This window comes from Apium graveolens, chromosome 9 (genome assembly GCF_009905375.1).
Source record: "Apium graveolens cultivar Ventura chromosome 9, ASM990537v1, whole genome shotgun sequence".
Taxonomy (NCBI): Eukaryota; Viridiplantae; Streptophyta; class Magnoliopsida; order Apiales; family Apiaceae; genus Apium; species Apium graveolens.
The window spans coordinates 237,590,203-237,595,561 of record NC_133655.1 but is presented as its reverse complement, the minus strand read 5'-3'; positions in this window follow the sequence as shown (position 1 = coordinate 237,595,561).

The window sequence follows — 5,359 nt, the reverse complement described above, 5'->3', positions numbered from 1 at the left end:
CATCCACTATAACCATAACATATTTCTTCTTTGCAATAGACATGACATTGACTGGACCAAATAGATCAACATACAGTAGGTGATAAGGCTCAAGAATTGAGGATTCAGTTTTGCTCTTGAAAGAAGATTTTCTTTATTTTGCCTTTTGACATGAATCACAAAGGCCATCAGGAGCAAATACTGATTTTAGCAGTCCTCTCATAAGATCTTTCTTTACTAGCTCATTTATGTTGTTGAAATTTAAATCAGAGAGTCTTTTATGCCAATTCCAGCTTTTTTCAATTCATGCTCTACTGAACAGACAGATTGCACAACCATCAGAACTTGTTGAAAGTCTGGCTTCATAAAATTTACCATGCCTGTAACCTTTCAGAACCACTTTGCCTGTAGAATTGCTTACAACTTCACAGTATTCTTAAAAGAAATCCACATGATAACCTCTGTCACAGATTTGACTCACACTTAGCAGATTGTGTTTAAATCCTGAGACAAGAGCTACTGTTTCAATGATGATATTCCCAAGATTTATATTGTCATATCCCAGAGTTTTTCCCATGTTGCCATCTTCATAAGAAACTCCTGGGTTAGCTTTCTCCACAAAGTCTGATAGCAGGGCTTTATTTCCAGTCATATGTCCTAAACATCCACTATCCAATACTAGGATATTTTTCATGTTGCCCTGCAATAACAAAGACCACTAATGGTTAGTTTTAAGGACCCGGACTTGCTTGGATCCTTTGGCCTTTTTAAGTTTGTTAGCATTTGCAGCGGATTTAGTTTCAGAGTTTATGCTAACATGCTGTTTATCAGAACTTATATCAGACTTTGCATCAGACTTTACACTAGAAGGAATTAAAGTAACTTTCTTCAAAAAGGTTTTATTTGATAATAATCATAGTACAAACTATGATATTCCTTACAAGTATAAATGGAATGCCATAAACTACCACAATGAAAACAAGGATTTTATGGCTTAAACCTAACAGAATGACTCTTAACTCCTGATCTAGGAGGTAAAGAGTTTATACTTTTATTTTTCCTGCAAAAAGAAGCAAGATGATTAGAGTTTCCACAGTTATAACATTTCTTTCTAGGAGCATTAGGAACATGCATATAATTATTGCTTTTGTTCACACCTTCCTTTACATTCCTATTTTTCCTAGCTTCCTTTACCTTGTTGACATTCCTAATCTCTTTCAGCTTATACTTAAGCTGCTTCTTTGTCATTAAGCCTATGTTGACTTCAGATGGTTTATCCTGTTTTAATTTGTCAGAAGTTTACTTATCCTTAACTTCTGTCACAGACTCTTTCATCTTTTCAGAATCAGACTTTACAGTTTTAGCGACAAACTTAACAGGATTTACCTTTGGCTTAGCAGTCTGTTTAACAACAGTTGGCTCAATTTGTTCAGTTCTTTTTTCACTTTTATCATCTTCATAACCTAAGCCCTCTTTCCAGTTTCCACTACTTAACAAATTCCGAGTTGTTCTTCCATAGTTAGTCCGAGTCCTGATAATCTCTCTTTCTTTTTCTAACTCAGTTTTTAGAGATTTATTCAATTTTAGCAATTCATCTCTAACATAAAAAGCATCATCTCTTTCTTTCTGAGTTTGATGGAACATAACTAACTCTTTTTCTAAATAATCATTCCTTTTCTTAAAAGCAAGATTTTCAGAAGTTAATCTTTCACATATTAAAGTTTGATCTCTATAACTAATAAACATGGTTTTAAGATATAATCTCAACTCAGTAATATCATCAGTATTAAAGGCATAAGTTGTTTGAGGTACCTTCAATTCAACAGTTTCAGGACTGCCTTCAGCATTTGCCATCAAGGCATAGTTCACCTCATGTTCAGAATCTGAAGTGTATGTCCAGCTTTTCTTCTTTGTGTCAAGTGCCTTGCCTTTGTCACTTTTTCTTTTCTTGCAGTCAGGAGATATGTGGCCTCTTTCACCACAGTTATAGCATTTGACATTTGAGTTGTCTCCTCTGTCAGACTTTCCTCCCTTGCCTGCAGACTTTCTGAACCCTTTCTTATCAGAACTTCCACTTTTCGTGGAAAACTTTTTGCCTTTCCTGAATTTTCTATAGGCTATCTTTGTGATACCCTTTACCATAAGAGCACACAATTTCATCATCTCTTCATCAGCATCTATTTCAAGTAAACTTTCAGTTTCTGAATCATCATCATCAGAATATGATGACTCTGAATCTGACTTTATGATGAGAGCCTTTCCTTCGCCCCTTTTTGAGGCAGCCATTTTAGGAGATTCCTCCTCAGCCTTAAGAGCAACTGTCCTTGACTTTCTTCCATGCCTCTTGCTCCTTTGATCCATCTCAAGTTCATAAGTCTTGAGCATACCATAAATTTTATCAAGTGTGGTTTCAGTAAGGTCGTAGTTGTCTCTTATGGTAGTAGACTTCAAATCCCAATTTTCAGGAAAAGCTAAAAGGAATTTTAGATTTGAATCTTCAAGATCATATTCCTTGTCCACCAGTGACAGATCATTCAAGAGTTTGACAAACCTGTCATATAAGTCAGTTAATGACTCATCAGATTTTGAGTCAAAGTGCTCATACTCTTGAGTGAGTATAGTCCTCCTGTTTTTCTTGATTGCATCAGTTCCCTGACATCTTATCTCCAGAGCTTCCCATATCTCCTTTGCAGTCTTGCAATGTATTACCCTATTTGACATGACATTATCAATGGCACTATGCAGCAAATGCCTTACCTTTGCATCCTTGGCAATAGATGAGATGTCTTCAGCTGTGTACTCACCTTTCTCCTTTGGTATGGTCTTTGCTGGTTGATCAGCAACTACAACAAAGAGCTTGGTTGGCTTATGTGGTCCTTTATTAATTCTGTCAAGGTATTCTGGATCTGTAGCTTCCCGAAATATAGCCATCTTCACTTTCCATATGGAATACTCAAAAGGTCTCAGTATGGGAACCCTGATAGTCTCATATCGACTGTGGGTTTGAGTCTTTTGAGTTTCTTCAGTTTTGGTGGGCTTGGTTGGAGTTTTTGCTTCTTCAGACATGATTGTTTGGATCTTTACTGTATGTGTGTTAACAGATAAGCTCTGATACCAATTGTTAGGTCACACAACACTGTAGAAGGGGGTTGAATATAGTGTTACCACAATCAAATCAACTTTGAACACAAGTAACAGTAAACATATATATTTAATATGATAAACTCTATTATAATGGAACTGTTCTCTCTCAGTGATGAACAAATATCACTAAGAGCTGCTAGGTTACAATGTATAATCTTCTCGATAATGATAACACATATAGTGTAAACCCGAAGTCTGTGTTTATATAGTACACAGTTACAAGATAACTTCTAATTGATATGGAATATAATTTTGTCTCCTAAAATATATCAATCAGATATCTTCTACAAGTCTTCCAGTCTTCTAACTCTTTCCATGCATATCTTCTTTTGTTTTAGTATCGATCTTCTACTGTAAATCAGCTTCCTTCCTTATATGAAAGTCCTCCCGTACTTATGTTCTGATATGACCTTAAGTTCTTATATGAAGTTCTGACTTTCAGTAAGTTCTGATTTCAGTAAGTCCTGATTTGTCCTGTTGTTAAGTTCTGAAAACTAAACACAAATCATATTAGACATGACATCTCGAATATATCTAACAATTGACTTGAATAAATACTTAAACAAAATATTTTCTAATACATAAAATATATTTGGATGGTAGGAAATATTTTAGAGTATTTTTGAATAATTTTCTCCGAGAAATGCTGATTTTACGAAACGAGAGAAAATTACTTCACGTATACATGGAATGAGTTATAAACATGGATATTAATATTTCAATCATGAATATTAATAAACTTTGAATAAAAACTCTTTTGATGGATGTAAATATATATTTTGGAGCGAAGAATAAAATATTTTTAATATAGCACGAGTCTTCTAAGGAATATATCTGATATATCCCTTTTTGAACTTGTTGCCTTATTGATGTTGCAACTGAGATCTAAGAAATATCATGTCTTGATATTTCTTTTTTGATCATATTGCCTTAAAGATATATTCCATAACGATATAATTTTGATATTTTAAAATAATGGAATATCTCTTTATATAAATATACTTGAAAATAATTTTGCTAGTTTGACCATTTGACTTTGGTTTGGATCAATTAAAATTATGTCCTAATGGAGAGGATCTACGTGTAATTAAATTTTATGTTTAATCGTACAAATACCAAAATAAATAATATATCAAAGATATCCTTTCAGTTACTTATATAACACGTAAGCAAATAAGTAATACGGAGCAACGAGTAGTTACTTACCTCAGTTACGCCAACAAATAATCCACGTTATGACACATATCGAATACTCAACAACCCATCAAACACAAAACATCTAAAATCTTGAAAATTTCCACGATTCCAATTCTGTCCAGATCTGTTTTTAGCCTTTTTTTACCTTCTAAACGATGTTTTCTTGAAAAACACAAAACACGAAAGTTGTAGAGAACAAAAAGATCTTTCCGAAAAGTCCAGAACCTACAAATTCTGAATTACGATGAATTTTTTACGAATTTTACAAGACTGCTGATTTGATGTATAAAAGACCTACGGATTTTAATACAAAAGACAGGGAAAACGAATATGATATATATATATAGGATTACAAAAACCTATTTCTTAACCACCAAGTTATCCGTATTAAAATCCGATCCAAATTCTAGGCCCATTAGTCTAATTAAATTTAAAATCCTAATCCTTATCAAATTTTAATCTTTTTAATCTATTATTCTATTATTAACATAATTCTAAAAATTACGGGATATTACAACTTGTTTTACTCTTCCATATGTTTTGTAGTATAATACTTTTAATCCTAATAATTACACTCATTTCATTGCTAATGTGTCTAAGTTTCATGAGTTAGTGTTTTATCAACAAGCAACCGAGAATGCTGAATGGTGTAGTGCAATAACACCTGCATTGGCTGCACTAGTGGCAAATGACACTTGGGGTGTTGTTCTTTTTCCTAAGAAATAGTTGTATGTCTTTAAATAGGCACCTTGTGACTGAGTTTTTTTAACTTTATGCAGCTCTACTGTAATTCGGGTTCATTCAATCCGTAAGTGATCATTCTCTGTTCGCTTTTTCTAATGGTACATCTTTTGTCTCTTTATTAGTTTATGTGGATGATATGGTTTTAGCTGAAAATGATGTGTCTCTTATGACTCAAGTGAAATAATTTTTAAGCTCTCATTTTATGATTAAAGATTTGAGCACTTTAAAGTACTTTCTGAGTATGAAATTAGCTCGATCTACAACATGTATTTTCAACAGAAGTACACCTTAGATC